This window comes from Dipodomys spectabilis, unplaced genomic scaffold (genome assembly GCF_019054845.1).
Source record: "Dipodomys spectabilis isolate Male_0828 unplaced genomic scaffold, ASM1905484v1 ptg000050l, whole genome shotgun sequence".
Classification (NCBI taxonomy): Eukaryota; Metazoa; Chordata; class Mammalia; order Rodentia; family Heteromyidae; genus Dipodomys; species Dipodomys spectabilis.
Genome location: NW_024870727.1, coordinates 3,323,906 through 3,336,218, shown reverse-complemented (window position 1 = coordinate 3,336,218; position 12,313 = coordinate 3,323,906).

Here is a 12,313-nt window from a genome sequence, read left to right as displayed (position 1 = left end):
CTGAGATCTGAGAATCACAATTCCAAGCCAGCCTGGCAGGAAAGTCTGTGACACTCTTATCTCTAATAAACCACCAGGAAACAGAAGTGGTGCTGTGCCTCAAGTGGTAAAGCGCTTGCTTTGAGCTGAAGAGCTGAAGGACAGCACCCAGGCCCAGAGTTCAAACCCCATGACCAACCAAAAAAAAAAAAAAACAGGAAAGGAATGAATTGAACCAGGCACTGGTAGCACATGCTTACTCTTACCTACTCAAGAAGCTGAGATCTGAGGGTCACAATTAAATGCCATCCTTGATTTAAAAAAAAAAAACAGTAAGTCTTGTGAGACCCTTGTCTCCAGTTAACTAGCAAAAAGCTGGAAGTCCATGGAAATGTGACTCAAGTGGTACAGCACCAGCTTTGAGCAAAAAATCAAACAGGAGTGCAAGTCCCTGAGTTCAAGCCACAGGACTGGCACAAGAATGAAAAGAAAAGAGAATGACAGATGAAACTAAAACAAGAGAAGTAGAAAGTAAAGTAGAAATGTACATGATTATATTGGAGAAGATAAAACAAGACTGAGGTGAGTAAGATGCTGTGGTGTGACTCATAATCACATCATCCAGTAAATGTGAAAACAAACTCAAGTTGTTTCAACATCTTTTTGCTTATATTACACAAGGAATAGCAAACCACTTAGGATTTAAATGGTGCACCTGCAATGGATTAAAGACTAATAAAAACCAAATGTCAACCTGTTTTGCCAGTGTTCAAGCCAAAGCAGTGACATTAGTTGCCACATGGAAAGAAAATTACAATAAGGAATTTGAAGAAAGACCTCTTATTTCCATTGTTTTACAAACTGACATGTATTGATTAATGTAGAACTATCTGGTGAATCCATTGTTCAAATAAAGATGCTGCTGTGGAATTTATATCCAGACTCCAAAGAGACAGAAGAAATAGCTGAATGGTGATACCACCATTTAAGAGCCTATAGATATGTAGCCAGAGCAACATGGGGAAAATTTATCAGGATAAATGAAGGAAGAGATTGAACAGAAAGGAAAACATATATCCCAGAAGAAGTGATACCAGCAAAAAATACTTCACATTAAAACAATTATGAGATAGTTTACAACACTGGCAGCACAGAAGATACAATGTGAGAAGTTGATAAAACTAGAAAAGAATATGACAGTTTTCTAAGGTACAGAAAACCTGGTCATTCCATCTCATAAGTAATAGGTAAGATGGCAAGCAAACATTGTTTAAACCACTCTTGATAAATTATTTACAAAGAAATATAGCATTTTAAATTTCAAGGCTTCTAATGTTCTAAATTACAATGTAAAAGTGGGTATTTTCTATTGTCCTACACACTTAATAATAGATTGGAGAGAATCCTTACTGTTTAGCAAAAAATAAATTAAATTGGCTAGGTGCCAGTAGTTCACATCTGGAATCTGAGCTACCCAGGATCTGAGTGAATTAATGAGAAAGAAAGCCAAAAGTAGATTTACGGCTTAAGTGGTAGAACTCCAGCCTTGAGTGAAAAACCTAAGAGACAGTGCCTAGGGCCTGAGTTCAGTCTACTGACATGAAAATAAATAAATAAAGTGCAATATAAATTAAATCATTAGTTTCATTTCTCAACATTGTAAAACTAACCAGATGACAGAAGCAAGTTCAGGCTGTGACTTATTTGGGCTCAGGATTTCAGAGGTGTGTGATCATTTCAGCAGGAAGGGCACAGAGAAGCAGAATGGTCCATGTGGTAACAACAATATCAGAAAAATATTGCCATCCTATTATAAATGTATCAAGGTATAAATCCATCCATTAGAGTAGAATCCCCGTAATCTAGTTTTCTCCAGACACACTCTCCCAGACACCGTGAGGTTGGTTTAGGGATGTCCTAGATATTGCTTTATCCATTCAAGTAGACAATGAAGGTTAGCCATCACAGTCAGATAGATTTTTCCTATTGATAGTACTAATATCAACATTTAAAATATTATCATGCCAGCAATATATCAGACAAGGGGTTAACATCCTGTATATACAGGGAACTCAAGAAACTAATCCCTCCCAAACCTAACAAACCAATTACTAAATGGGCAAGGGAACTAAAGAGGGACTTCTCAAATGAAGAAATAAAAATGGCAAAGAAACGCATGAGAAAATGTTCATCATCCCTGGTGGTGGAGGAAATGCAAATAAAGACAACCCTGAGATACCACCTTACTCCAGTCAGAATGTCCCACATCCACAAATCAGCCAACAACAAATGCTGGAGGGGATGTGGAGGAAGAAGAACCCTATTACACTGCTGGTGGGAATGTACACTTATACAACCACTTTGGAAAGCAGTCTGGAGGGTCCTTAGAAAGCTAAAGATTGACCTCCCTTACGACCCAGTCATACCACTTCTAGGCATCTACCCTGAACAACAGGAACCAATATACAAGGACACATGCACCTCCATGTTTATTGCAGCACTGTTCACAATAGCTAGGATATGGAAACAACCCAGATGCCCCACCACAGATGAATGGATCCAAAAATACACAATGGAATATTATGCAGCCATTAGAAATGACAAAATAATGGCATTTGCAGGGAAATGGATGGAGCTAGAAGGAATCATGTTGAGCGAGGTAAGCCAAGAACGAAGAGACAAACGGTACATGTCTCCCTGATAAGTGGATGCTAAATCCAAAATGTTAGGTGATACGACAAAACTAACAGGACTTAAGAAACAAAGAACTCCCACTCATCTGGTTGAACCACTACTAAATATCCCCACGCTGCTGATCACATGTATAGTGTATAACATGTGAACACCGTTATATGTTACAGACTGTGATAGACAATTTGCTCCAGGAAAGTTAGAATGAACTTGTGACTTTAAATGAGCACCATTAATCCACAATACTGTGAAATTCCGGAAATTATGTAATCACTTAATCACAATTAAAAAAAAAAAGAACCTCGGGGAAGGGAGGGAGGGAGGGGATGGTAGGGGGAAAACAATGGAGGGGGTAACAATGTTCAAGAGGAAATGTACTCATTACCTCACTCATGTAACTGTAACCCTCTGTATAGTATCTTTACAATAAAAAGAAATATTATCATGTACACTCATTTTTTTACTGCCATGAACTAGTGAAGGTTGCCTGCACTTTCTAAATTAAAAAAGCTAAAATATACAAGACATTCTGGTATGTTGCACTTGATTGGCTATTATAGTCTAAACACTTTTTAATTACTTTGGCTAGCTATTGATTAGTTTAGAATAAGACAAGAAACACTACTTCTGCCTTCCTGCACAAATGAGCAAACTTGATTTTTGATTTGTAAACCCAAAGATAAAGAAAAGCACAATACTGAACTGTGAGAAGTCCAGGTTCAAAACCAGCCTCTACCACAAACTCCCTGTGTGACTCCAAGCAAATCCCTCTATTCATTCTACAAATATTTATTGCCAGACACCCTGCTATGTGGTGAGCCTACAAAATTGAATACAAGATGAAATCTTGTCTCGGAGAACTCACAGCCTATTAGGAGAGAAAAATCAGAAATGGTTATAGTACAGTTCTCATCTATAAATCAGAACTAATAACACCTACCTCCCAGTGTTACCAAGAGGATAAAATGAAACTGTATGGGAAGGCATTTTGCTATGGAGTATTATGAGAGTACTGCCTAGTGCTGTTATCATTGTGCTTCTGAAATAAATTGCACCAACTTGTTCTCACCCAGAGGTTCTCATAGTGTGGTCTCAAACAGCAGAATCAGCATCACTAGAAATGTGTTCACATATATAGTCCCAGGCCTCCTCCAGATCCACACACTAAGAAACTCTGGGAGCCAGGCCCACCATTAGAGACAGGCCCATCACTGACTCCTGTCAACTCTGAATTGTGTCAAAGTTGGCTTGTGTCTGCACAATCCCTCCAGATTCTGATGTAACTATCTTGGAAAATCACTAGTAAGTCCAATGACTACTAGTCTGACAGAGATAAGTGGTTCTGGTAGGCACAAGAGCCTACAAACTATGTAAATCTTAAAATTCATTTCCTATTTAGCAAAGAGGAAATTAGAGTTTCATATAAGTGAGTCACCTATCTGGACAGGGTAATTAACAAAAACTCTAATGAGATAGTCCCTAGTTAACCTGGCTTTGAAACCCTTACACGTAGGTTAAGAAACTTTAAAAAAAAAAAAAAAAAAAAAAAAGAGTGGAGTCTAACCCTTAATTCCACTGACGGTATGATGTTTTGAGTCTCTTGTGTGTGTGTGTGTGTGTGTGTGTGTGTGTGTGTGTGTGTGTGTGTGTGTGTGTGTGTGTACCAGTCTTGGGACTTGAATTTTGGGCCCAGGCACTATCCCTGAGTTTCTTTTGCTCAAGGCTAGTATTTCACCGCTTGAGTCAGAGTTACACTTCTGATTTGCAGGGGGGCGGGGTGGCTATTTTATTGGAGATAAGAATCTCATAGGCATTCCTGCCTGCACTGGCTTCAAACCATGGTCCTTAGATTTCAGCCTCCTAAGTATCTAGAATTAGAGGCATAAGCCATGGATGTGTGCATTTTAAGGAAACAATGCCACAGAAATTCTAATAAACCTTTGCCAAAGTAGTATGTAGGAGACTATATCATCTGAATAATTATACAGTCCTAGTCCTTTATATAATGATCTAGCCTTTGATATAGTGATATAATAAACTGACTCAGTTTTAGAATTCTTGGAGAGTTCTTATGTTATTTTATTGTAAAGATGCTGTACAGAGGGGTTACAGTTATGTGAGGTAATGAGTACATTTCTTGTTGAGCATTGTTAACCCCTCCTTTGGTTTTCTCCTACTATCCCTTCCCTCCCCTCCCTCCCAGTCCTCCCCAACCCCAGCCAAAGTTGTAAAGTTCATTTCCAACATAGTGTCTTGTGAATCTCAGTGTTACAATGGGGCAACTTGTGTCCTTATTTCAGCATTTTGTTGTTCCCCTTCCCCTCCCCAAATTAGATAAATGCAAGATGCAAGAAATCAAATTCAAATATAGTGACAACAGGGGATATACCATAGGGGGAAGAACACACAAAGGAAACAAAAGAAAATCACTCAGTACATTAAAAACAACGACAACAAAGAAAAACCTCAGTGTTCATATCTTGGGATTCATTTTGCTTAGCATCATCTTATAAAGTCATATGTTCATAGCTTTTGAGCTTTTCTGCTCATCTAATAAGATTATCCTAATTGTTGCATTATAAGGGAAACCATAAGACCTTCAACCACTCTAGAAAGCAGTACGGAGATTCCTCAAAAGACTCCACATAGAGCTCCCCTATGACCCAGCAATCTCAGTTCTAGGCATTTACCCAAATGATTACAAACAAGGCCATACTGGGAAAACGGGTTATAACCGTTGGGAATGGACATACAAAACAAAAAAGAAATCATCTTATAAATTTGTTAGAAACAATGGCAAGAAAGAAAAACCATTTGAGACCTTATCTTGGGGTTCATTTCACCAAACATCAACTTACCTGCCCCCTGTTTTCACTGTATTTGATGTTGGTATAATTTGGGGAGGGGAAGGGAAAAAACAAATTGTTTAAATAGAGATACAGATGGACGCATTGTAGCAATGAGGTGTACAAGACATTATGTCGAAAAACAAACTTTACAACTTTGGGGGAGGGGGCAAACAGTACTGGGGACGGGGGAAGGGAAGATGGGAGGGCAGGGATGGGAGGGGAGGGAGAAACAAAGGAAGAGGCAACAATGCTTGATAAGAAATGTACTCATTATCTTGCCCATGTAATTGTAACCCCTCTGTATAGTATTTTCACAATAAAAAATCTTATTAATAATAAAAAAAAACCAAGGCCATACTAAAGCTACCAGCACAACTATGTTTCTTTGCAGCATTATTCACCATAACTAAGATATGGAACCAACCCAGATGCCCCTCAATAGATGGATTGATCAAGAAAATGCAATAGGTAGGTAGATACATACATACATACATACATACATACATACATACATACATACTAGAATTCTATGCTTCCATCAGAAAGAATGACATTGCCACATTTGTTAGGAAATAGAAAGACTTGAAAAAAATCATAATAAATAAGCTAGATCCAAAGAAACATAGGTCCCTTGGAGACTTCTTTAAGTTCTACATCCTCCATGTTGATGAACATTTAGCCTTTTGCAAGAAAGCTGTTTTCTTTTTATATATTTTTATTGTAAAAATACTGTACAGAAGGGTTACAGTTAGGTAACGAGTACATTTCCTATCAAGCATTATTGCCTTCTCCTTTGTTTTTCCCTTACTATCCCTTTCTTCCCCACTTCTCCAACTACTCTCCCCCATCCCTGATGAAGTTGTAAAGTTCATTTTCAACATAGTATCTTGTACATCTGGTTTTCACAATGGGTCAACCTGTATCACTATTTAAGCATTTTGTTTTTTCCCTTCTCCTCCCCAAATTAGAAAAGTGAATATACAAGATGCCAGGCACCGGAATCAAATACAGTGAAAAACGAGTTATAGCAGGGGGAGGAAAATGCAAAAGAAACAAAAAAAAATCACATAGTACATTATAAGTACATTAAGAAGAACAGCAACAAAGATAAAACCTCTTGTGTCCCTATGTCAAGAAAGCTGTTTTCTGAGCCTTCAGGAATTACTTGTGACTGGAATATACACAAATGAAGCAGCAATCTGAAGTATCTAACTTTAGTAGCTAGGATAGGAAGAATAGGCCTGGACAGTCCAAAATAACCAGCAAAAAGCCAGGACACAAGTGTGATTGAAGTAATAGAGTGCTAGACAAGGAAGCTGTGCAAGCAGAGACCCTGAGTTCAAATACTGTATGGATAATCTACATTAGCAATGCTTGAGATATTAAGAAAAATATCACTAGTTTGAACAGGTTTTTTTAATGAAAAGGATATATTATAGTCAGATACCAGTGACTCAGTCCTGTAATCCTAGCTACTCAGGAGATCTGAGGATCATGGTCTGAAACCAACAGAGACAGGAAAATCCATGAAGGTTTTATTTCAAATTAACCGCCAAAACAGCCAAATGGAATGTGGCTTAAGTGGTAGAACATTAGCCTTGACCAAAAAAGCTTAGGGACAGTGCCCAGGCCCTGGCATGCACACACACACACACATACACACACACACACACACACACACACACACACACACACACACACACACACACACACACACACACACACACCAGTATGTATCTGCTCTAATAACAGAGTCATGCCAGATTTGTAATCCTGAAACTTAGGAGTCTGAATCGAGGAGCAATAGTTCAATGTTACTCATATAACTGTAACCCCTCTGTACAGTATTTTTACAATAAAAAAACATTTTAAAAAAGAGTTCAGTGCTAGCCGAGCTATAAAGCAAGCCATATCTCAAAAACAAGACAAAGCAAAACAAATGAACAAAAAAATTATTTTCATAACTGTCCGTTGACTGTCCCCTAAAAAGTACAGCAGCCTTGTACAACCAGGACTTAGAATATGGTAGGTACTCCATATATGTATATATATATGTATATATACATATACATATATATCTTTAAATAATTGTACAAAGGAGTTGCCACTTAACAAAGCAGTTTATGAATACAATTTATCTTGATCAATGTCACCCCTTTCAATATTCTCACCCATCCCTCCCCTACTCACCCTGTCTTTTGATCTTCCTAATTTTGGATTCTTGACTGCATTCTCCCCCTCTTCTCCTTGACCACACCCCACCCCTTTCAAGTACCAGCTTCCTGGTGTTTTATTTTGCTAAACTTTGATTTTGCCTTTCTAAGACATTATGCTATTTGAGATCTCCTTTAAAGCTAATGTATTTCAGTTAATACATTTTTGCACAACCCAACGTATTTGTTTATAAGTTTATAAGCTAAAGCTAGCTTCTACATATAAGGGGAAACATGTATCCTTTCTTGCTCTGGGCCTGACTTCACTTAACATAATTGTTTCCAGATCTTTCCAGTTCTTTACAAATTGAATGTGCACATTTTCTTGATCCCTTCGTCCACTAAAGGGTACTGAATATTTTTGAGGCTGAGTACAGAGGCTCATGCTTATAATCCCAGTTACTAGGATAGGTTGGGAGTGTTATGGTTCAAGACCAACCTAGGCAAAATGTTAGTGAGACATCCTTCTCAAATAATGACTGGGTTTGATGACAAGTGCCTGTCATTGCAGCTAGGGAGGAAATATAAATAGGAAAATCATGGTTCAGGCCAGCCTGAGCATAAATGCAAGATCTTATTTAAGAAAAAACCTGAAGTAAAAAGGGTTAGGGGTGTGGCTTAAATGGCAATGGCAGAGTGTCTATCTAGCAAGCAGACCTTGAATTTAAATCCTAATGCTGCCAAAGAGTAAAAATGTATGGTTAAGTGAATAAATTCCCATTAGATTAATGATGATTTTAGAATCTCTTATACCTCAGGATTAGTCTTCTTAGGAGCTCTATGAAGTGAAGAGACTAAAGTTTAGGTAAGTTTAAAGAAGAGTCTCCATTATTCATTTAGCAATGAAAAATTAAGACTTTGAACAGAGATTCACAAATATTTTCAATGAGGATGAATGGAAGAACGGGCCACATTAATCTTCTTTATTCATGAAAGCCAATCCATCAGTGTGTGTGTGTGTGTGTGTGTGTGTGTGTGTGTGTGTGTGTGCGTGCGTGTGTGTGTGTGTGTGTGTGTGTGTGTGTAATGTCATCACCAAGCCAAGTGGAGAAATCCAAGTTGGTCTTAGAGAACATCCGCTATTGGTTTAACTTGAGTATGGAAGGATATGATATCTCCCTTTGCTTTCTGAGCTATATTTTGCAATTTTACCCAAGGTATTTATTTCTCTGTTAATAGAATTTACCCTTGTTATTGATTAGAATATTTAGAATACCAGGGTTCTTGGAATAGGCCTTCCTTCATGTGAAGGCCACTAAATAACCTGGCCTTTAATTTTATTTATTTTATTTTTTATTTACTTTGTGTGTGTGTGTGTGTGTGTGTGTGTGTGTGTGTGTGCCAGTACTACGGTTTGAATTCAGGGCCTGGGTGCTGTCCCTGAGCCATTTTGTTCAAGGCTAGCGTTCTACCACTTGAGCCATAACTCCATTTCCAGCTTTTTGGTAGTTAACTAGAAATAAGAATCTTCTTATTCTGAATTATTCTCAAAGATGCCCACGTCATTGGCTCAGAACAATTATCATCAGATCTTAGCCTACTAAGTAGCCAGAATTATAGCTATGAGCCACCAGTGCCTGGCCCTTTATTTTACTTTTACCAGAACCACAGGTGTTCATTAGGTGTACATAGATCTGCAGTCCCCAACTGCACTCAGCTATGAGGAGTGTCCACACTGAATATGTCTCTGCTTTTTGCCAGTTATTTTAAGTGACTTCTCTTAATTAGAAGTACTATGTCACACATTGCTAATGGAGCAGACAGCAGCTGTATGAAATGGTGGGGTTCCGAGTCCCCTTTTCTCTGCGGACTCCTGTTTCTCACTGAAATAATTGTGTTTACTCTTCTACCATTTACAACACTTGCAGTTGTTTTTTTTTTCAGGCACTATAAACCCAAAACTAGCCTTAATTTAGTACTTCCCCCTCTACGACTCTCACTTCTGAAAAGTATGAAGCAGAGATTATTTCCCCCAGTAAAAATTATCTGTGCAGTCCATGTTTCTAATCCAGATAGATTCCAGTATGTTCCTGCAAAAAACATTAAGCAATCTGCCACAGGAAGTGTTCTCTAATTAGTTGACTTGATGGTAAAACTTCATCTCAAAATTCAAAGGAATCATATATAGGAAAGCAAATATCCTTTGCTAAAAACCTGTCATTTGTTTGTTTGTTTTGTTTTTTTCCCGGTTGTTGTTAAGGCAGAGTCTTACTAAGTAGGTCAGTTGAGGCAAGGTCTTACAATGTAGGTCAGTTGAGGCGGGGTCTTACAATGTAGGTCAATTGACGTGGGGTCTTACTACATAGCTCAGGCTGCCCTCCATTCAATCAAGATCCTCCTTCCTCAGTGACCTGACAGCTAAGATTAAAGGGGTACACCACGATATCCATCTTGTATTGCTTTTTTATGCTGACTGATCATTCAATTTGGGGTGAATAATTTCTTTTCTTTCATATTTTATTTATTAGTTGTCCAAAGAGGCGTCATTTTGACATGTCTTTATACTCATATAAGGCAGCTTGATCAGAATAATCACTTCCATTACTCTCCTTCATGCCCTATCTCCTGCCCAAACCAATCTCAACAAGCTTCATTGTTCCATTCAAATTTCTGAAGAATCATTTCCTAAATAAATAAAGAAAAGCTCATTCTTCAACTTCAGTAACTTGCCAAGGATAGTGTTATATGACACAACCTGAAAACACATAAGTGAAAAGGCTCCTGGCAGCTCCTCCTCAATGTTTTCACCAGAAAATATGCAATGGTGAGAGGATCCAGGTACCTTTGTTTGTAATGAAGACTAGACAGTTCCAGAATAAAACCATACTGAATTCTTCCCTCCTCTTCTTAAGGTTCTTTTATGTTTTTATGTTAAATAGGGCCTGGCTACTATATCCAGCCCACATATCCCCTTGAGGCCAGAAGAAACTATATCATGTTGAGATATGCCTCTTCCTTTCATGTAACCCATACTGTGTTAATAACAAGCAAATAGTTAATAGATGCTTGAAGACTAATTGAAATATTAAGGACTAAACCATAACTAAAAACGTGATCACTAAATTAAATATGTATTAAAACCACCTTTTACAGCAATAGAACATTTATTTGGCATTGCTACATTCCAGGAGCTCAGTTAGCAACTTTGTATACTATGCATTCATCATAAAGAATCCTATGTATCCATCATAAAGAAACTATGAAAAATATATTATCCTGATGTTAGAGAGAAGAAACATAAGTCTCCTTAGAAAAAGAGTTTGCCACACACTAAGGAATGACAGACTCTGCCTTCTCCAAAAAAAGAATTCCCAGAGGACATGACCTTAACCAGCAGTAGAAAATAAAGAACTTCTAAGGCTCTTACCCACTTCCCAAAGCTAACCTATATCCTATAACCTATTATCCTCCAAGCTTTCTTTGAATAAAGGTAAGCATAGAAAAAAGAATGGGTATAGAGTATATTAGCCAAAAATACAACCAAATATTAAATTTAACCATTGATTGACTAAACTCAAAAATCTTCTCATCTTCATGAAACTCTGAGAAACACTGGTTCTTATCAACTGGCAGCTTGTAGATGTTTGGTCTGTGCCACACATACATCTGTGGAGGATAAAGCCAGTGATAACCCAGCATCAGATGCCAGGACCTGCTCTATCGCTCCCATCTGGGTACTTGGTGAGGTGCAGATGACTAAGCCTTAAGCCAGGATTCCTGAACAGAAAAACCTCTAAAATCTCATACATACATTGCTCCCAGAAATAGATTCTCAAGCACAGTACATTTTCAAAACTACTGATCCAGAACCTCAAAGCTGAGGTCCTCTTGTTTCAAAGTCATTCTCTCCCATTTTTTTCTTTGCAGCTGGTAAGTCATAGATCACATCTTGAATGAGGTTGTCCCTATTTATCTGTTGTAGAAAAGAATTTTACTAGATATATTTATATTCAAGCCCCTTATTTTCTAGATGAGGAAACCAAAGTTCACATCAATGCATTGGTTTCTCCAAAATCAAATTTTCACTCACATAAGCTTCCTGATTCTCAGTCTTGACTTTTCTCAGACTTCATTAGCTACATTGGAAGTAAATGGTACACTTGAGTTAGACCGTACTTTGCAAAGACTTGGAGAAAGGTGTTATCAACTCACTGATCAGATAGCATAGGCCCCAAGAAATAAAGACAAAGAAAAGAATCATGGAACAAAATTGAAAATGAAGTGCAATCATTCTATTAAATTTTCTACTCTCTACCCACAAATTTACCAAAACAATAAAAGGTAGCACTGTTACATTTTCTTGCAAAGTCGTGTATTTATAATTTTATGGTAAAATAAGGAGACAGCAAAGTTATTTCAGGGTTACTCTTGTTTTAATAACAACCCATAATAAATCTTCCTGATATTTTGTTTCTGTTCTTAAGGAAGAGCCCATTATAAGTAACCCTTAATGTGTGCATCTGCTCAAGTCATACTTGAATACACCTTTATAACTGCCTTAAAAATCCTTTGATTCATGACAGAAAGAACTTAAAACAGCTGACTATACAGGAAAAAAATTTCCAATCAGAGTCTTTTTTC